The sequence below is a fragment of the Sus scrofa genome, chromosome 15, assembly GCF_054392235.1.
Source record: "Sus scrofa isolate SSC_HxYL_T2T_F1_AM1 chromosome 15, Sscrofa_HxYL_maternal_Yorkshire_Landrace_v2.0, whole genome shotgun sequence".
NCBI classification, from domain to species: Eukaryota; Metazoa; Chordata; class Mammalia; order Artiodactyla; family Suidae; genus Sus; species Sus scrofa.
Window position 1 is genome coordinate 99,355,575 of NC_139397.1, and position 23,068 is coordinate 99,378,642.

Sequence of the window (23,068 nt, forward strand, 5' to 3'; positions counted from 1 at the left end):
CACTTTATTTGTAACAGAGAAAAGGAAATATATTGTTTAAAAGAAAAGGATGGATATTTTCAGTACTCTGGAAATAGAGTTCTAATTAATTTATAGATTTAAAAGGCCACTCTGACTCAGCCTCATAATTTGTGTAATAAAACTTTTCTAATGGCTTTACAACAGATTTATAAAATAAATGAGCAAACTTAATCAAACCGCAGTGCTTGGCCAATACAAATGTTTCTGTTGTCAGTAATTTATGCTATCAATTGAGAGATTTAGCCATGAATTTGGGTGGCTACATGCTTCATTTTTCATGACTATATTAGCTGGACCTTCATAAATGCATTCTCCATAGTAAATTAAGAAGGTAGGTAGTTAGCAATCATCTAAAGTTTAAAAAATTATTTTTTAAATAATATTCAACAATTTCTTTGAAGTTCCACAGAGATATATAATAAATGATTTTTAAAGAATCTCTAGGAGATTATGTTTAAAGGAGTTAATGCTTTACCATTTACTATCATTTGGTTGACTAGAAAAAATATATATAACTGTCCATTTATTAGATGTTTTATGTATCTGTGGTTTTAACTTGGAAACACAAAGGCAGACAAGGGTATTGATTTATTACTTACACTTAAAAATTATAGACCAGAAAAAGAATTTAATTGTAATCTATGTCCTATAGTTGTTTCCCTGAAGAAGTAGACTGTGAAAGGGGTTGTCTACAGTGAAGGAGAGGTATCAAGGAATCTCTCCTGCTCTTCAGGCTCTGGTGGGGCTGACCTCATCCATTTCCATCTGAAATTTGTTTCGTAAGTAAAAAGTAGCTTATACATTATTATTGGGTCATGGACTTGTTTGAGACTCTAATGGACATAATAGACCTTTCACCCAGTATAATGCACATATGCACATACACACATAGTGTATATTATTTCTGAAAGTCAGCTATGAAGCCCAGAGTCTTGGATCAGACTAAATTTTTTTTAATGTACAAAAACAAAGGGATGGACATTTCCTCTAGAATATGTGTTGAAGCGAATATGTAAAACAAGGCCAGAGAAAATGCATAGGTTATTGATTTATAACCTGGGAAGTCACTTGTGTAAAAATATGAAGAATTTTATTCTTCAGATATTTTTCTTTAATAAAAAAAGACCTATAAAGGAAAGGAAAAAAAAAAAACTATACTTATTAGGTGGTTGTGACATTTCCTCCATTGAGTCAAGGGAAAATGGAAGGTGGGAGAGCCAACCAAGTAGCCCTCCCCCATTAGGGGGTTCAGTCTGTGAAAGTAGAAGACCTGGAGGCTGGTGACAAGACTGTAGAGGACTTGAGGGTTGGGACTTGAGAGTGGGAGAGATTATTTGATGAAAAGTCTGAAATCCATGTGGAAGCTACTGACAGGGAAGCAAAGGGGAGAGAGAATTTGTTGTAACTATACGTAAAAGAGGCACTACCTATAAATTTTATACAACTTTGAACAGATTTTTCAATTTTTAATAACACTAAAAATGCAAACATTCTACAAATTAGCGTATCTACTCCTACAGAAACTCTTGCATATATATGCAGGGAAATGTTTAGAGTAGCATTGTCAATAGTAGCAAAAAGAGAGTGGAAATATACATATCCATCAATATGGGAATGGATAAGTTGTGAAATAGTCAACAAAAGGAACACTACACACCAATGAATGTTAAAAATGAGCCAGAGATGTATACGTTAACATGACACAATCTGGAAACATAGTATTGAGTAAAATAAAGCAATTTAATATTATACACACACGTATTAAATTTAAAATTTTATGCACACAACCATGCCATTAGGGACGCTTAAGTATGTAGTAAAAGAACAAAGAAATGCATGGGAACAATCAACACCAAATTTATGAAAGGGGTGATCTCTGGGAGGGAGGAAAGGGTACTCTATCAGGTAGCTTCAGCACTATTAGTAGTTTTTTTCTTAAGATGGTAGTGGGTACTTGTGTTTATTCTATTAGTCTTTGTTCCTTTTTGTATGCATTAATTATTTTGTGAAGAAAATTAAAGTAGCTCACCTATAAGACTGCATGAGAAGTAATATGTTTAAAAAAAAAATCCTTGATGAAATTTTACCAACACTTTTGACTAAGTTAACATGGACAGGTTCCCATAACTCATAAAAATGTTAGCTAAAAAGTTATTCGCTCAAAGTAAAGGAAATCTTCGGGTGCCAGACATGAGAAGAAAAATCAAAGTTAAAGCAATGAGCAAGAGCTGAAGTCAACTGGAGCTGTCAGCTAGGATTCTAATGCTCTGTTAGAATAGAAGTGTCCTCAGTCCTGAGAATACACAAAAAATGGAACACAGACCACTGGATAAAGCCCGGACCTTGGATAAACTGTCCAGTTTGTTTAAAGGGAATCAAACTACCCACTGACTAAGGGAAAATAACATAGATGTCTCTATTTGTCCAATATCTCAGGTGAAAAAGAAAAGGCATACCTTAGAAATTATAATCCTAAATTTGTGCCACATCTAGATATGGGATATAAATTTGTAATGCTTCATGGCTCAGGAACTCACATGGTGAAAACATATCATAAAATCATATTTAGATTCTTTGAAACCTCTTGGATTCCAGGAAAAACAATTACAAAACGATTCTGTCAAGACACTTTCATGACAAAAGAAATTCTCTAAAATAATAGTAAATCCTTCCAGAAATTGTTAGCTCACAATAAAAATACACATCACGTGAGTAAATGTCAACAAAGGCAACAAACAAGATAATTAGTATGTTGAGAATTGCAGATAATAGAACAATCTAAAAAATTTAATATAGGATTGATCTAATTGTATAAAGAGATTTCAAAAAAAGAAGTAGAATATTGTAATCAAGGATACTATGAAAAAGAGAAGAGACAATGTTTTAAAAAGAACAAATCAGGACATGTAGAAAAATATAGTTAAACAAATGGAAAACCTCAAACATAGATTAATAATAACAGTTTAGACTCAAGTTAAAAGATAATAATAGTCTGGGGATGAAAAATAAGGAAACTCTTTGAATACAATCTAAAGGAAGGAAAAATATTAAATGGAAAGAAAGACAAAAAGAGAATAGAATTTTTTTTAAAGTACAACATATATTGAATATATAAAAATTTCCTAAGCATCAAAAACATGAATTCTCAAGGTTGAGGAAACCCAAGTTGTGAGTAGAATAGGACAACTTCACCCAAACACATGCTAAAATATAGAATACAAAGAGAAACTTAAACTGAGCGAAAACACTGATTATTTATAAAGAGATGAGAAATTGACAGCAGATTCCGATCTTCAATAAAATATTCTAGAAGAAGATGAACCAATATTTTCAAAGTTCTGAGGAAATTTTTCTGTCTAGAATTCTATACTCTGCGAAACTATCATTCGAAACAAATAAATATGCAGAGAATGTATTTTACGTGAAACAAATTAAACTCAAAAAGAAGGTGTAGTTTAAATAAAGAAGGAGTGGTTAGCAAATACAGTGGTAAGTCTAAAGTATCTTCAACTAGAGATCAAGAATAAAAAGAATAATTTGGACTAAAATACTAGATCACAATAAAGTAGAAGGGAAGTTAGTGTGACAGTATTCCAAGGTCCTTGAACTGTTTAGAAGAAAGGCAGAGATTTTAAAAGAAAGCAGCAGCAAAGAAAACATGATTAACAGAAAAAATAAGATGGTAGAAATAGCTTCAAATATATCTGTTAATGCAACAAATGTATAGCATAGCTTTAAGAAGCTAAAGCTTTTTTATTTAGTTTTAAAATGTATGCTCTTATAAGAGATATATCTAAGGCAAAGTAAAACATGGAAATTGAAAGTAAACAAATGGAAGAAGATGTATCAAATAACTTCCAATGAAAGGACAGTAGTAAAATCAATACCATACCCTGTAGACTTTAAGAGAAAAAGTTTTATCAGGGCAAAGAGAGTTATTAGTTTTTAATCTATATCTATTTATCTATTTATTTATTTGATTCTACAATTTTTAAAAGGTGTACAATGTGCTGATTTAATATATGTATACATGGTGAAATGATCACCACAAAACAAGTGAATTAACACATTTATCACGTAACCTAGTTACCAATTTGTGTGCATATGTGACAAGACTTAAGATCTACTAAAGTGGGTTACTCTTTAATGATAAAAGGAACATTTTCACAAGAAGTCATAAGATGCCTAAGACTATGCACCTGGGGATGTCTTGCCATTTGGTATAATTTTCACAGATTTAATGTGTTTAATTACTTTTTTTTTTTTCCTTTTAGGGCTGCATGTGTGGTATATGGAGGTTACCAGGCTAGGGGGCGAATCAGAGCTGTAGCTGCCAGCCTATGCCACAGCCACAGCAACTCTGGATCCGAGCCAAGATTGCACCCTACATCACAGCTCACGGCTACTACACCAGATCCCTGACCCACTGAGTGAGGCCAGGGATAGAACCCACATCCTCATGGATTCTAGTCATGAACGGGAACTCCTGTGTTTAATTATGCTTTGTTTGCTGTTTCTTTGAATGAGACATTGCATCGAGGCTGCTTTTCCTTGAGCTCCTTGATTTATTTGTAAAAGCTCTCATCTGAGATTTTGGACTTAGGCTGCCCTTTGGATTAAAATCATTACTCGTCCCAAACTAAGAATAAAATTTCACTGTGTCTATTTTAATTACCTTTCACGTTCAAGTCTTTAATTCACTTTAATGGATTTTTGTGTGCACTGTGAGGTAGAGAGAGCATTCCTTTTAAAGTGGATATCCAGTCACCCCAGTTCCATTTAATGAATGGTTTATTCTTTCCCCCGTTATCTGCAGTACTAAATCTGTCACATCATTTTTGAATATACTACAGGTCTGTTTCTGAGCTCTCTTCTTTGTTACATTGTCAATTTGCCAATCACTCTTTGGCCTTACATAAATCTTGAAAAGACAAGTCTTCCAGTGCCTCCTTCTCTCCTCCTCTCCCTTCCTTGGAGCATCTGGGCAATTCTAGGCCTTTCCATAGGATTTTAACATTTGTAAGCTTCTATAAACACCCTTAGGGAAATTTGATTGCAATGCATGCAATCTATACATTAATTACATGTAGAGTCCAGGCTGTTAAGATTTGCGTTTTCCTATCCACTAAAGTATCTCCTTTATTTAGATGTTCCTTAATGATGTGAAATAAAGTTTTATAATTTTATCCATAAAATATTAACATATTTTATTACATTAATTCCAGGTATTTTAGTTTTAAGTATTACTTGCTAAAAGACTAATGTGTTTAAAAGACTAATTGCTATAAAAATTAGTCTTGGAGTTCCTGTCGTGGCTCAGTGGTTAACAAATCTGACTAGGAACCATGAGGTTGCGGGTTCAATCCCTGGCCTCGCTCAGTGAGTTAAGGATCTGGCATTGCCATGAGCTGTGGTGTCAGTGACAGACAAGGCTTGGATCTGGCCTTGCAGTTGCTGTGGTATAGGCCGGTGGCTACAGCTCCGATTAGACCCCTAGCCTGGGAACCTCCGTATGCCGTGGGTGTGGCCCTAGAAAAGACAAAAAGACCAAAAAAAAAAAAAAAAAATTAGTCTCTTCTTAAAAAGTATGCTCTCTAACATTTTGGTTTTTGGTAGTATACAGAAATACAATTGTTTTTTGAATACTGATTTTATATACTTTGCTATACTCATGTTAATTTTAATAATTTAAGAAATCTTTGTTTTAATATCACCTGCAAATAAATAGAATTTAGTTTCTTCTTTTCTAATCCTTACATTTAAATTTTTAAAATTTATTTATTGATTCTTAATATTATATGTATACACTTTGTTGAAGTATAGTTGATTTACAATATTGTGCCAATTTCTGCTGTATAGCAAAGTGATCCAAGCATACACATACATTCTTTTCTCATATTATCTTCCATCATATTCTACCCCAAGAGACTGGATATAAGTTCCCTGTGCTATGCAGTAGAGTCTCATTGCTTATTCATTCTTTTTTTTTGCATTATGTTATTTTTTTAAAAATTTTTATGATTTTTTCCCATTATATCTGGTTTACAGTGTTCTGTCAATTTTCTATTGCACAGCAAGGTGACCCAGTCACACATACACATAAACATTCCTTTTTCTCACATTATCATGCTCCATCATAAAGTGACTAGATATAGTTCCCAATGCCATACAGCAGGATCTCATTGCTTATCCATTCCAAAGGCAGTAGTTTGCATCTGTTAACCCCAAATTCCCAGTCCATTCCCACTCCCTCCCCATCCCTCTTGGAAACCACAAGTCTATTCTCCATGTTCATGATTTTCTTTTCTGTGGAAAGGTTAATTTGTGCCGTATATTAGATTCCAGATGTAAGTGATATCATATGATATTTATCTTTCTCTTTCTGACTTACTTCACTCAATATGAGAGTCTCTAGTTCCATCCATGTTGCTGAAAATGGCATTTTTTTTTCTTTTTATGATCGGATATGATTCCATTGTATACGTATACCACATCTTAATCCATTCATTTATTGATGGACATTTAGGTTGATTCCATGTCTTGGCTATTGTGAATAGTGCTACAATGAACATGTGGGTGCATGTGCCTTTTTCAAGGAAAGTTTTGTCTATATATATGCCCAAAAGTGGGATTGTTGGGTCATATGGTAATTCTATATTGGGTTTTTTGTGGTACCTCCACACTGTTTTCCACAGTGGTTGTACCAATTTACATTCCCACGAACAGTGTAGGAGGATTCCGTTTTCTCCACACCTTCTCCAACATTTGCTATTATTTGTGGGCTTATTAATGAGGGCCATTCTGACTGGTGTGAGGTGGTACCTCATAGTAATTTTTATTTGCATTTCTCTAATAATCAGTGATGTTGAGCATTTTTTCATGTGCTTGTTGGCCATCTGCAATCTTTGGAGAAATGTCTATTCAGGTCTTTTGCCCATTTTTCAGTTGGATCGTTGCCTTTTTTGATGTTGAGTTGTATAAATTGTTTGTATATTCTAGAAATTAAGCCCCTTTCAGTTGCATCATTTGAAACTATTTTCTCCCATTCCGTAGCTTGTCTTTTTTTTTTTTTTTTTTTTTTTATGGTTTCCTTTGCTGTGCAAAAGCTTGTCAGTTTGATTAGGTCCCATTGGTTTATTTTTGCTTTTATTTCTGTTGCCTTGGGAGACAGACCTGAGAAAACATTTGTAAGGTTGATATCAGAGAATGTTTTGCCTATGTTCTCTTCTAGGAGTTTGATGGTGTCTTGTCTTACATTTAAGTCTTTAAGCCATTTTGAGTTTATTTTTGTGCATGGTTTGAGAGTATGTTCCAGTTTCATTGATTTACATGCGGCTGTCCAGTTTTCCCAGCACCACTTGCTGAAAGGACTGTTTTTTTCCCACTTTCTATTCTTGCCTCCTTTGTCAAAGATTAATTGACCATATTGTCTGGGTTTGTTTCTGGGTTCTCTATTCTGTTCCATTGGTTTGTATGTCTGTTTTGGTACCAGTACCACACTGTCTTGATGACTGTGGCTTTGTAATATCGCCTGAAGTCTGGGAGAGTTATGCTTCTTGCTTGGTTTTTGTTCCTCAGGATTTCTTACATTTTTATTTATATTTTTCCCTTTACTTAGGGATGGAATAAAAAAAATGTAGGTGGGCTAGGATGGGGTATCCCAACGTAAGAACAGAAGTACCATGTGGAATACAAGTGGCTATAGTAGTTATTTTTCCCCAATACTGATTTTGTAATGGAAAATTTCTAATATTTTAGAATCTATGACATTGTAGTAGATTTTGGTTCATACTCTTTATTAGATAAAAAAATACATTTTTTATGTGAATTTTCTAGTGTCTGGTTGTATTCTAATAGAGTAGGGGTGATCTTTAGCCGAAATGCTTGGACATTCATTTTTTATTACCTAAACATCACACTCATCCAGTTCTTAAGAAATCGGAGTCATTCCTAGAAGGGAAAATGAGGGTAGTGACTGAACTGCTCCCCCCTTATAATTTGAAGTTTCTGGCTAGCCTAACTGCTGGAAACTGGATCCCCTAGATGCTTACTGGCTGCTGTGATACTAAGTAATTGATACTCAAAATTTTTTGCAAGAAGTAATATTTCAGGGACTAGAGAAATGGAGTTTTTGTGGGCAATAAAAAAGTCAATAAATAATATATTGGTGGAAAACGCTGATGATTGAGGAATACTGACAGCTAAATGAGAGTCTAAACTGCCCAGTCTACAGCTAAATATTTCACTGCTCTGGAGAGAACATATGTTAGGGTGGCCATTTACTGGGATTCATATATCAGATAAATAACCAAACTTGGAGAAATACTCCACTTAGGTGTTCAACATGGAAAAATGATTACATCATGTCATCCACCAGGGGGCAACAGTGTGATGCTTGGAGCTCCAAAGTTTGTGAATGTGAAGCAAAGTGGAGTTGGGATCTAAGCAACAGTGGCACTTTGGAGCACAATTAAGGCCGTTTTCCTCTCCTCTACTTGACACAGAGCTCCTTGGAAATAGCATCAACTTTGATCAGGCTGACAATGGGGCAAGATGTGTCACAGTGGGATGGTAAATTTCTTCATCTCTCATTACTGGACATTTTTCAAACCCTTGTATAGAGGTGGGAACCAGTCCCAAGTTTGTCTCAGTTGTGAAGAGAAACATGAGCTACAACTGTTGGGAAATAAGCAAATCACTTTCTAGACAGGACTGTTAGGGTACCATTGGAGCCTCATGATTGGTTCCTGGGAAGTTCCCTTTCTCCCAGCTCCAAAGTTTGTCAGTAGGCTAGGTGTGAGAACCATCTAGAAAGGACACAAGAAACCCAAGGAAGAAAAGGGAGAGGAGCATGAACAGATAGAGCGAACCCCCCTTTCTGAAAAGAACCATGATTTAACTAGGACACAGAGTACTTAATTCACTAGTGGTTAGCGTTTAAGTCTGGGACCAAAGGTTGGTTCTCTGCTAATCCTGCACTAGCTGTGAGATAGGACAGGAAGATATAGGTGGGCTGGGATGGAGCATCCCAATGTACAGAAACAGAAGCCATGAGTATTTTGTTCCTTTTGAAGTGTGTTGTGGAAATGAGTACAAAAGATCTGTTCACATCCTCATTAGAATAACCCTAAAATGTAAATTTGAAGGCATTTAACTTATTCATTCTTTTAAAACGTGTCAATTACTTCAGCATTTCAGTATTAATTTTGTGTTTTAGTGTTTATTTATCTCTCTTCATTGTTTCTCCTTCTACCTTTTCCAATTCCTCAGTAACAAGCTGAAACTTGGTAATTGGGGAAAGATAAAAAGCTCTAGGTTGGTCATTAAATAAGTAAACAGGGCTTATTACAACATGGAAATGTAGGTCCCTTGTTCAAGAAGCAGGAAAAAAGTGTTGTTAAAAAGTATTAACATACCTAGAGATTATCATACTAAGAGAAGTCAGATGGAGAAAGACAAATATCATGTGATATTAATTATATGTGGAATCTAATAAAAATACAAAATGAATTATTTTCAAAACAGTAACAGACTCACAGATTTCAAAATCAGACTTCTGGTTACCAAAGGGGAAATGTAGTGAGGGAGGGATAAATTAGCAGGTTAGAATTAACACATACACATTACTATGTATAAAATAGATAACCAACAAGGACTCACTGTATAGATTTATTTGGAAATCTACTCGATATTCTATAATAACATACGGGAGGAAAGAATCTGAAAAAAGAATGGATATATGTATACGTATAACTGATTCACTTTGCTATACACCGGAAATGAACACAACCTTATAACTCAACTATACTCCAATAAAATGATTTTTTTAAAAGTACTAATATAAAAGCTTTCCCTTTTAAAACTATTGTATTAATTAGAATGCATAATATGGATAATCATCCTGCTAAGAAAAATAATTTGAATTATCAGCATAATTTTGCCATTCAATTTTATATTGTGCATTTGCCGATTTTAATAATTGTGGAATCATCAGTATTTTACAGTTCACTCTTAACATATGGATTTCATTTTTGCCTGAACAATTGAAATCACAAACTGTTTCATTCATTTCTTGTTACCCACACCTTCTATCAACACTCTCTATCTTTGGCTTACTAATTAGGAGGAAGAACTGAAAGGAAAAGGGACTCTGGGTTACCCTATCCTTCATTTTTCTTTTATGTCATAACTTTTAGCTCAGTATAATGAGTAAGTATGGATATAATAGGGTTTTAGCTCAGTATAGTGAGTAAGTATGTATGTAATAGGGTTTTCTGATATTAGTGTTTCTTGGAATACTATGACTTTCTTTCTTTGAGGCAAATTCTGGTTCAAATGAAAAGCATGACCTCTTAGGGCTGTCAGGATGCCCATTTATTCAGTCTTAGATGTGTCAGTATAGTATGAGCACACACTTCTGATGGATTCATGATGCATGGGAATTTACTAACAGCCAAAGCCAGTACAAGTGAAATGTGTTGTGGAAGCTGCATAACAATTTCTAATACTATATGTAAACAGTTGGCAAGGTACTGTAAACACGATCGGACTTATCTCCTCTGCTCATTCCTATTTCATTATTTGAATATATCAAATTCGGTTATCCAGACTTCATGGTCATCTGGAAGTTGTTTTCATTTTCCACCCATTTCTCCTTGTGCAAATTTAGGAGTTTTTCTAGAGTATAGTCCTAAAAATGGAACTAAATGTTTCACTTAACCACACATTGCCAAATTGCTCTCCAAAGTGGTTTCACTGATACACATTTTTTGTAGCAGTGTTTGCTCCTTTGTTCAACAGCTTTGTTTATATTTGGAACTGTCAGTATTTACCTTTCTTTTTGTCAAAGTGTTGGTTGTATTATAGTGTATTATTGTCATTGTAATTATAGTCCCTGATTATTTAGAAATATATAGCATCTTTTCTTATGCTCATTGGATTTTCAAATACTATTTTCTCTGAATTACCTATTTTTTGGTTTTTGCACTGTTTGTTTTTTTACTTACCAGTTTGTAAATTTGTAAATTCTATATACTAATCATTTGTTGGGTATATGCATGAAAAATATCTTCTGTCTATGATTTGTCTTTTCATTTCGTTTGAGACTTTGAATTACTCCATATCCTTGACAACATTTGGTATTGTCAACCTTTTAAATTTTAGCCATTCATGGAGTTCCTGCTTTGGCTCAGTGGGTTATGAACCTGACTAGTATCCATGAGGATGCAGGTTTGATCCCTGGCATTGCTCAGTGGGTTAAAGATTTGGCATTGTTATGGGCAGATGCGGCTCAGATCCTGTGTTGCTGTGGCTAAGGCGTAGGCCAGCAGCTGCAGATCTGATGTGACACCTAGCCTGGGAACTTCCATATTCCACAGGTGTGGCCCCTAAGAAGCAAAAATACAATAAAATAAAATAAATTTTAGCCATTCTTAGAGTTGTTATCAAGTTGGGTTTTATATTTATTTTACCCTATTCAGAACTTTCTGTGTTTTTTTTAATCTGAAGATAAACCTTTAATCAATTTTGCAAATTCTGTCATTAGCTCTTCAAATATTGCTTCTTTCCCATTCTCCATAGCTTTCCTTTGGAATAGAAGCATGTTGAAACTTTCATTCTATTTCACATGCATAAATGTTCTCACATTTCCCAGCTCATTATATCTCTATTTTGAATTACAGGAAGTGTCCTGAGATCTGTCTTTCTGCTTACTAATTTTTTATTTGACTCTGTCTAATTTGTTGTTTAATCCATCCATTGAGTTTTCTCTTGTTTTGACTCTTCCCTCTGACTTTATTCTAAAATTTACCTTTTTCCCATTTTTTGATTGGGTTGTTTGTTTTCTTTGATATTGAGCTGCATGGGTTATTTGTATATTTTGGAGATTAATCCCTTGTCAATCTCACCACTTGCAAATATTTTCTCCCATTCTGTGGGTTGTATTTTTGTTTTGTTTATGGTTTCCTTTGCTGTATCATTTCTCTAAAGACATACAGATGGCCAAGAAACACATGAAAAGATGCCCAGCATAGCTAATTATTAAAGAAATCTGAGTCAAAACTACTATGAGGTACCACCTCACACCAGCCAGAGTAGCCATCATCAAAAAGTCTACAAACAATTCTGGAGAGGGTATAGAGAAAAGGAAACCCTCTTACACTGTTGGTGAGAATGTAGATTGTTACAACCATTATGGAAAACAGCATGAAGGTTCCTTGAAAAACTCAAAATAGAACTACTATATGATCTAGCAATCCCACTCCTGGCATCTATATGGAGGAAACAATAATTTGAAAAGATACACGCACCCCAATGTTCACTGCAACATTGTTTACAATAGCCAAGACTTGAAAATAACCTAAATTTCCATTGACTGAGGAATGTATAAAGAAGATGTGGTACATACATACAATGGAATATTACTCAGCTGTAAAAAGAAAGAAATAATGCCACTTGCAGGAACATGGATAGACACAGAAATTGTAATACCAAGTGAAATTAGTCAGACAGTGAAAGAAAATCATATGGTATCACTTATATGTGGAATCTAAAGAAGGATAAAAATGAACTTATTTGTAGAATGAAAACAGACTCACAGACTTTGAAAATGAACTTATGGTTACCAAAGGGGACAGGTGTTATGGGGAGGGATGGGCGGGGGGTTGGGGACTGGCACATCCACACTGTAAAATATGGAAAGATTGGCCAATGGGGACCTGCTTTATAGCACAGGGAACTCAACCCAATAGTCTTTGATGGTCTATGTGGGAAAAGAATCTATGCAAGAATGGATGTGTATGTATGTATAACTGAATCACTTTTTTGTACAGCAGAAATTATTGCAACATTGCAATTCAACTATACTTCAATAAAAGTTTAAAAAATTAAAACAAAGTAAAATATACTTTGTTAAAGTATTTATAAGTGTCTGCTTAGACTTACATTTGTTTTTTCTGCAGGATCTTGCTCAGTCAATCATTTCCTTTTTTATAAATTTGGATCTTGATCTCATCATCAGAAAAACCTTTTATGTGGGAAATTTATATAACTTTCCTTCCTTAGAAGTTTTGTAATGTTTATGCTAGATTCTCTAGGATGTCATTGGGTAGGGACTGCTTTTTATTTTCGTTCTCTGTCCTGGGTCTCTGGACATTACAGAGTATGGATTTAACTCCAAACTCACATAGGGTTAGACTGAAGTTAAATTTTTATTCTTTGCAGAGCATAGTAAGAAACAATAAACCTCTTTGTCATCTTCCTGGACTGGTGTTTTCCAGTCTATGCTGAGGGCGAAGCACTTCAAGAATCAAGGCTTTATGTAGGATCTCACTTACAACTCCCTACCTTTTTAAAACCCAGACATCATCTCTTGTGTCTATGTTGTCAGATCCAAGCTCTATATTGCCTGGACTGTTTATCCCCTTTTCCCTGTGGCAGCTACAGAATCATTTCACTAGTTTTCAATTCCTTCTTTATTTTTGACCTCTAAGATTTTCAAAGCTTTATTGAGAGCTTGAGGTCTTCATTTAAATAGATGTTTATTATATCTTACTCTGCATTTCTAGCTGCTTATGGTAATTAAGAGGGCTTTAAAAAATGTTACTGTGGCATGGAACCTACAAACATTCAACAACAATTCTTCCTATTCTTGTGTGCTCATGCTCCTCCTTATATCTAGAAGCTGACTCTATTTTCCCTCCCTTGGAGTCTAACCTATAGGATGTGGTAGGAAAAATATTCTGGGACTTCTGAGCCAAGGTCTTAAGAGTTCTGGCAACTTCTGCTTTCTTTTTCTTGGAGCCCAGCCAGCATGTTATAAGGAAATCTAGGCTAGACTAATAAATAACTAATGACCATGGTGAGAGAAACCCTGGGAGAGGAGAGGGCATCTTTGGATGCTCCAACCCCAGCCCAGCTCCCAGTTAAATGCAGGTACATTAGTAACCCTGACTGATGTCATCTGAAGCAGTAAAAAAACAGCTGAGCCATGCCAAATTCTTGACTCACAGGATCATGAAAAATAACAAATTCTTGCTTTAAGCCATGAAATTTTAAGGTGATTTGTTCCACAGCAACAGATAATGAGATAGTGCTACTTGCCAGTATTTGTCCTCTTGTAACTGGCTTATTTCACTAAGGCATAATGTCTTCAAGGTTCATCCATGTTATAGCATGTGTCAGAACTTCTTTTTGTTTTTAAGGCTAAATAATAGTCCATTGTATGTATATATCATGTCTATTCATTTATTAATTGAGGGAAACTTGGGTTGTTTCTGCCTTTTGGCTATTGTGAATAATGCTGCTAATAACAGGTGTACAGATATTTGTTCAAGTCCCTGCTTTCAGTTCTTTGGGCTAAGCACCCAGAAGTGTAAATGCTGGACCATATGGTAATTCTATTTTTCATTTTTCGAGGAACATCCAAACTGTTTTCCATAGTGTTTTTACCATTTTATAGTCCCACCAGCAATGTACTAGGGTTCCAACTTCTTTACAAAATTGTCAACACTTGTTATTTTCTCTTATTTTGGGGGGGGGTATAGCTATCCTAACAGTGTGAAGTGGTATAACATTATAGTTTTGATTTGTATGCCCCTGGGATGTTGGTTTTTATGACCTTCTTTCCAATATTTATCATTACTTGTAAAGGAGTCAGGTATTGTAAGATATACAAAGTTAATGATATATAATGGTAAAAAAATGCACAAACATATGCACATTATATTGTGAATATATGTGTGTATGTGTGTGTGTATATATATATTTATATATATATATATATAGAGAGAGAGAGAGAGAGACTGAAAGAGACAGAGGAGTGAATTTCCCTTTATAGTCTGGAGTTCCTTGCATGAAGAGAGCACCAGAAGGTTTGCTCGCCTCAGGCCCTGGCCTGCAGTCCTTGGTAGCAGGTTTAGGAATAGCAGGATACCTGAGTCCTGTGTTTGGTCCCATTGATTCTCATTATTGCACCGAATTCTTATCTGGAGAGTTTGAGGAAAAATATAGTTTCAGGAGTTCTTTAATTCTGCTAAGAGGCCTGGGGGGGGGCAGTAATCAAATTTCTAATTCTCTTACATCCTGTGAACTCAGTTTAACCCTCAAGAGAATGAACTGAAAAACTGAGGGCTCCTGGATCATGCCAAGGTTATAGAATCTTTTACCAGAAAAGGAGAAATATTTACCATGTGCTGGGCATTGGCTTAGATACTTTCACATAGAGGCTCACAAGCTGTATATATTACTTCATTTTACTAAAAAAAAAATGCAAAAAACAAAAGAAAAACAACTAAAAACCAACCAACCAACCAACAAACAAAAACAGGTTAGTAATCTGCCAAGGCCACCTATCTAAGTGCCAGAAACAGAACTAAAATCTAGGTCCATTTCTAAACCACGCTACCTCTGGAAATGTCTATTATGTATTTGGCATAATTATGGTTATTTTTATTATATTCCCTTTAATGACTGAAAAGAGATCACATTTGCAATTCACAGATTAGGTTAGTTTTGGTATCCTTGGAAGTATTATGGAATTTTGAAATACTCTAAAAACAGCACAGCTGAGAAAAGAGGATTCTGGCTTCATGCTTATTTTAAAAAAATGAATAGCTAGATGTTCTATGATTTACTTACAAAGGCTTGAGCTTGTCCAAGTCACAGATGTAGACTTGGCATGGCCTTGTTTATCAGCACCAGAATCCAGAAAATGTAAACCCCAGAAAAATTAGGATTTTTATCTTTCAAACTCTTTGGGCGGTGAATTGCATATAACAAGGCAGTGCAGGCCAAGAGATGATTATACCACCGTTTATGAGGTTCTGTTCTAACACCACTTTGTTTACCTCACCCTACATGCTGACCAAGAAAGCATTTAAAATATATTAAAAATATAAAACCTGTTCTATAATAACACTCAATTGTCTTCCATGTGATAACAATGCTCAGGGGCATCTTTTATCTAAAGACTTCACAGTGCTTTTTATATTCATTAACTCACAACCCATCTGTTTGACTCCACTTTAAAGCAGAGAAATGGAGGCATCACGGAAATCACACAATATGTTGGTGCAGTAGCTTAGTAGGGAATTCTTCAGATTCTGAGTATTCAGTCTGTTCATTCCTGACTTCATATGAATTTTCCAGATATGGGGAATGAGGAAATAATAGCTAATATTGAGAGTGTTTTAAATTCTCCACTCTGTATTAAACACTTTACATATTAGCTCATTTACACCCTTGAGAATTTTATGAGGTAGAAGCTGTTATTATCAGACAGGACAACTGAGGACCAGAGAGGTTAAGTTATTGCTGTTAATTTACAGTAAACAATGGAGCCAGGATTCAAAACAGGCAGAGGCCATGTGCTTATTCATGCATGGCAATGACTCTCAGCATAATACAAAGTCTTGTGTCTTTAAACATATTAAAGCTTCGTGGTTCCAGAGAAAGCAGTCATTTTGCTCTGAAATGTATAAAGCTGTGTATCAGTGTATTATTCGCCAGTGTTTTGCAAAGAAACAGAACCAACTGGATGTGCAAATATAAATATATAAATATAAATAAAAAATTTAAAATATATAGAGAAATTGGTTTTAAGGAAATTGACTCACATTTCAGTCTTTAAATCTAAAGTCAAGGCAGGCTGGCACGCTGGAGACCCAGGGGAGAATTTCAGTCCAAGTGCAAAGGCAGTGTCTTGACAGAATTCCTTCTTGAGGAGGGAGGTCAGTTTTTGTTCTATTAAGGCCTTCATCTGATTGAATGAGGCCGACCTACAGGGTGGAGAGTAATCTCCTTTAGGAAGGTTCATTGATTTAAATGTTGTGTCATCCAAAAAACACATGCACAGAAACATCCAAAATCATGTTTGACCAAATATCTGGGCACTGCAGGCCAGTCAACTCAAGACATAAAATTAATCATCACAATTAGGCAATATCAGGGAATAGTTTTTCTGATGATTAATAAGCTATCATCTGATCCTCTAGTCAGAATGGGGAAGAAGTTCCTATTTCTGTGTAAGTCAGCACCTAGAACCCTGCCGTTATAGCCTGTATGAGATATAGGGCAGGTCCTAGGACATACTGTCTGCTGTTGGCTTTGCTTATCTTAAGTACACTGCTGGGGCTCCAACCCTTCAATGAAGGGCTATCTTCCCTCAACTGGTCTTTGTCACAGCTCTGGGTTCCTGAGCCTTCACTGCAGACTGTCTTAGTCATCTGAATCATGTATTGATACCTCTGCTGAAAGGTATCTGGCATTGGTTTCCCATTCTCCATAGTGTGTTCTTTCTACTTTTCAAGGTGACTAATCCAAGATATCTAAAAATTCTAAACACAGATACTAACTTCCAGTGAGCAAAGGAAGCAAAGCTAAATTGTTAACTCTTTTAAATTTAGGTTTTCTATGTTAAGGCCCCTGGAGACTATGCTAAGCACTTATTGATTGCTCAGCAAATTGATGTCAAACTCTTTTAGCTTCTTACTCTGTTTCCTCATCTGTAACATTTTGATAAACCACCTGGTTCTTCAAGTGTATTGGGAGGTACATATTCACACTAAAATGCCTTGAAAAGTAAACTTATAGTATGTTTACCTTCCATAAGCAGTTCCTTCCCTATGGCTTCAATGCAGTGACTTACCTTGGTCACCAAAACAGTTACAGTGGATATTTCAACTTAGAAGGTAACCACACACTGGAAGGAAGATGAGGTGATTAGAGTTATTTGTAGCAGGTAGAACTCTTAGTACCTCTTATATGTCATTTTATAGGTGCTCAGCTATTTCACCTCTGTGGAAGAGTGGCTCTGTTCCATGTATATGCTGACCTATTGGCTGGATTCTATTTATGAGCAAAATAAACTACTTTAGAAATTATGGACATTTAAGTGGTACAAAGAGGACAAAAGAACAGTCACAAATGATATCACAGTAAGTATCATCTTCATACTGTCTCTTAGCCCTCAGCTAAAGAATGCACTTAAGCTGGCCATTACAAACTCATGTTTACCAGCCGTATTAAATAATTCCACAAGTGATAAAGCAGTCACCCAAGGAGATGGATAATAAAATATTAAAGGAAAGAAATAAAATGAAAAATTAAAGGGAGTCACTGACCCAGATATGGATTGAATTTTAAAAATAAATACAATTAACATTTATACTCATTGAGCAGTTGTGCTATACCAAATTATACCAAATATGGTTCTAAGTTTATTATGTGTGACAACATGTTTAATCCTCATAGCAATCATATGAAGAATTATTTCCATTTTACAGATCAGGAAACTGAGGCACAGAGGTTAATACTTCACTCAAGGTCACACAGTAAGATACCACAGTCAGAAGTTGAACCCAGGCAGGCAGTCTGACTCCAGAGCCTGTGCTCTTAACAGGTAGGCTAGATTAAATGAGAGAAAGTGATTTGGAACTATCAAAGATCCATACAAATTCAAGGTCCAATGGACATGATTATGATTAGAAAGTACATTTTAGATAACCTAATAAAACCCCTCATCTTTCATCTAAGGGAAGAGGACTGGTCTACTGACCTGCTCAAATTCACCTCAAGAAGAATCTAAATTTGTTCCATTTCAGACATCAATACTATCAGCATCTTGTATCACCCTCACCTCCATTACACTGAGAGTGTAGATTCTAACAATGATTGTATTGCAATTCTGTGTTTTGCCAATGTCATCATAAGATAATTCAGTGCATTGAAAGGAAAAAAAAATGCTGCTAAACTAGAGTAGGAAGTTAGATAAATGAAATAGTAGCAAAAAGACAACAATCTCTCAATTTCAGAGACTCTTTTGGGGGATAATTTATTCCTAAGATTCAGCTAGTCCCTGTGGCTTCCTGACACTGTAGGCATATGTGAACATCTGCATATTAAATGACACCCCCCATCAACTTCCATCCTGACTTACTCATCTACAGGCCCAGTCCCTTTCAGAACTCTCAGATTGGTAACATCCACCCACCTCCCCACACAGCTCCTTCCTAAAAGTTGTGTTCAAAGGTGTCTACTTCAAAGACTACCTTCGGTATTTATTTTAATAATTGTGACAATATTACATACAGAAGTGCTAAAAATAAATTAATTCAATAAACTAGGGTTTTGAAACCCTCCCTTCTTTATTCCAGAAATGTCCCTGTATCTTAGACTAACATTTTCCAGTAACAAATCCCAAATAATAATTTAAAGAAGGTAATTATTAGGTGTAACCCGAATGTCCCTGGGCCTTACCAGTCTGTGGGAACAAATGAGATCACCAAAGTGTTTATACCCACTTTTTACTGGTGTGGTGCTGGTGCCCTTGGTGGGTTGAATACCAGCTCCCATTGCTTTTGCTATAAGCAGAGCCCATTAAAATTCTTAGGGAATAAAAATTAGAATCTGAGTAATAAAATAATATTTAGCCTTCTGTTCCCCTTTATGCTGAGTTTAGTTTCACTTGCTCATAGGGTGTCACAAGCAGAGGCTTTGTACCTGGGACTTTAGACTAGTGTTCCTAATGGGAATTGGCTGTGCCAAACACTTCAGCTTGGTGGACCATGTGCAAAAGAGCTGCACATGATACTTCAGTGCAAGATGATGGTGGCATACTGTGTATAGAAATGCTGAACCTGGCACTTCGATCTGGAGTGCTGTGAGTAGCACAGCTGCACCTGATCCACCAGAACTTTGCCTCCTCCGCACTACAATAACCCTATAAACCAGCCTTAGCAACTGCCTGTTGGGAAGAGCATGAACTCTAGAAAGAAAGTTCACACCTCTAGAGAGCAAGTTCACACTTCTCCATTCCCTTTTTTTGGAGTTCCAGAGCTAAGGATCAGATGGGAGCTACAGTTGTGACCTATGCTACAGCTGTGGCAATGCCACATCCTTAACCCACTATGCCAGGCCAGGGATTGAACCTGCATCCCAGTGCTCCAGAGAGACTGCCAATCCCATCTCACCACAGAGGGAACTCCTCCATTCTTTGATCCAAGAATAAAACTTCCCCTTGCTTTTGATTGGAACTCAGTCTTACTCTATTAGTGTGAGTGATTGTTGACAGAAGAATACTTTTTGGGGACTAATTCAGGAGAGTCATTAACAAATTTTTGGCAACCATGAAGGAATTGACCATGGCCCTTCTGCCTGTACCCAGACACTAGGCTCTGGACTTGCTCCAGCTCCAATAGGAGGATGGAGGAGGGTTTGGGAGGTTTGGTTGGCAATGATTTCTCTGATCTTTGGGTACACTCTGACGGGGTAAAACAGATACCATTCTACCCAACAACCCAATATCTGGGTGTAGTGAGCACACAACATATATTTCCCAGGGTAATCTGGACTATGTCCCTTAAGGAGATCATACTGTGGCATCACTGGGGATCAGAGACTGAAACTCATGTCTGCCTGCCCATTGCCTCCAGCTGGTCATCCTGCAGTGCTGGGAAGCCAAGAGTGCTGGGGACTTGTGAACAAGATGAAGCCACAACATTCTTGCCTGCTGTCTCACCAGTAGCTGTCCTCTTGACCCTTGTACAAAGCATAGCAGCCACACCAAGGATTTTGCCTTCTTTGTCAGCTTCCAGGGATCAATGATAGCATTCTCCATAGTCAATTTTGGCTTAGAAAAGGAAAATGGCCAGCCATCTGAGCCTATAGGTGAATATGGGAAAAGGCCCAGGGGGTGAGGATAGACTGACAAAATGGAACAGGGACACTCAATGTGAATTCAGGAAAGGACATTGGCACACTTTGGTGTAAAAGGGTCCCAAGGTAGGTACATGACCAGACTTGATCTCTCTTCTCATTAGTACTGTTCTCTCTGAGGTGATCTGGGAAGCCCAGTGAGCTACTTGCAAGACCCAGAAACCCCATTTTTGGGAAGCACCATGAGCTGCTGTCTAGAACAGGAAACATAATACTGTCTGACCTTTCTTCTGATCTTGCTTTCGATTCTTCCTTCCACTCTGGCAATCCTCTTAGCTCCTTCCCATTTCTGCTTATGAGGTAAACTTTGGGTGATTCTTTATTAGCCAAGGTCCTATGAGCTCTCCTCCAAGAGTCATCACAAATTATCAACTGTCCCAGTGTCCTGGTAAATACTCTGTGGGAATCCCTTGAATTCTTAGCCCATTCAAATTGTGTGGCATTTGTATGCCAACAAATCAGTCCAACTACCCCTTTGATAGTTGGGGACAAATTCAAAACAGAACATCAAAGGTATGGTTAACCAAACATCCACTATGCTGAAGGATAGCCCACTGGGATGTATCCTGAAGATAAAGTATATCAGTCAGGACCTAATAGAAAAGCTTCAGCATTCCTAGAGCTCCTCAGGGAATACTGCCAAGGCTCTACTACCACTGACCCTGGATCATTGGAAGGGAATGCAATTCTGAGGTACAATCTACCTAATGGGAGACAACCTGGAGACTGGTGTTCCCCTAGACATAGGGCACAAAAAGATAATATGAATATCTGAGGACAGAACTCCCCAGATAGAGCAAATCCACCTCCCCAAAGTAAATCCCTGGGACTGGTAGGATAAGCTGTAGGTGCTGAGATAGTCCATCTAAAACTCAGACATACATGACCCAATAGAAGACAGTACCGTCTCTGTGAGGAGGCCTTGTTAGGCATTGGCCCTATCACCCAGGACCTAATAGACCAGGGCTTTATTAGATTATGCCAATCAGACTGTAACGCCCACATTCTCGCCATACAGAGACCCAATGGGGAATGCCAGATATTACAGGACCTCAGAAAAGAATGAAGCCATTGAAGACAGACAACCAGTGGTTCCTAATCCCTATACCCTGCTGACCACTCTACTATTCACCAGGACATGGTATTCTGTATTAGATTTTTAAAATGCCTTCTTCTGTATTCCATTAGTCTCAGAGTTATAAGAAAGTCTTGCTTTTGAGTGGCAAGACCCAAACATGCAACAAAAACAATACTACTAGACAGTCCTGCCTTAAGAGTTCAAAAATTCCCTTATCATTTTTTGGGAAACTTTCACTAAAGACCTAAAAGATCTAATTCTTGGAGGAGGGAACTTCCCTCCAGGATGTAGATGACATTATCTTCACCAGACCTGCTAAGGAGGCCTCAGACAAAAATACTGTAACAACCCTAAACAACCTAGTCCATAAAGAATATAAGATGTCCAAGAAACAGTCTCAAATATCACAAACTAGAGTGAACCACCTAGGTTTCATTCTCACAGAAGGTCAGAGAAGCCTACCTTAGGAAAGGAAAGAGGCCATTTACATCTTTGCCCCTCCTAAAACTGGAAGACCCTTTAGGGGTTCCCCGGGGATGGCTGGGTTTTGCCACATCTGGATCCCTAATTATGGTCTTTATATGAAAAGTTGAAAGGAAATAATAATTATCCCTTGGAATGGAATGAAAAATGTGAAGGGGCCACTCAAGAATTGAAAAAGCAGGATACAAAATCAATACGTAGAAATTTCTTTTATTCCTATACACCAACGACGAATGATCAGAAAGAGAAAGTAAGGACACAATCCCTTTTACCATTCCATCAAAGAGAATAAAATACCTAGGAATAAACCTACCTAAAGAGACAAAAGATTTATACTCTGAAAACTACAACACTGATGAAGGAAATCAAAGATGATACAAATGGATGGAAAGATATACCATGCTCTTGGATTGGCAGAATCAATATTGTCAAAATAACTATACTATCCAAGGTGATCTATAGATTCAGCACAATCCCTCTCAAACTACCAATGGCATTTTTCAAAGAACTAGACCAAAAGATTTTAAAGATTGTATGGAAACCAAAAAGACCACAAATAGCCAAAGCAATCTTGAGAAGGGAAAATGGAGCTGGAGAAATCGGTCTCCCTGACTTCCGACTCCACTACAAAGCTACATCATCAAAACAGTATGGTACTGGCACAAAAAAAGAAAAGAAATATAGATCAGTGGAACAGTATAGAAAGTCCAGAAATAAACCCACACACCTATGTTCAACTACTCTGTGACAAAGGAAGCAAGAATATACAATGGA

General features: G+C 36.5%; 1 long non-coding RNA gene across 2 annotated transcripts in view; it reads right to left on the reverse strand.

Annotated features, from left to right (window-relative positions):
* Window positions 1–23,068, reverse strand: part of LOC146396018 (uncharacterized) — a 66,686-nt gene that overhangs the window by 39,606 nt on the left and 4,012 nt on the right. The window contains exons 1-3 of one of the 2 annotated variants that reach the window (XR_014829862.1): window positions 17,775–17,865; window positions 16,635–16,796; window positions 16,205–16,486 (exon numbers count right to left, since the gene is read on the reverse strand). This is a non-coding gene — a long non-coding RNA (uncharacterized LOC146396018). Of the gene's footprint in view, window positions 1–16,204; window positions 16,487–16,634; window positions 16,797–17,774; window positions 17,866–23,068 lie in introns of those variants that run through there. The other variant, XR_014829861.1, reaches the window with a different exon arrangement.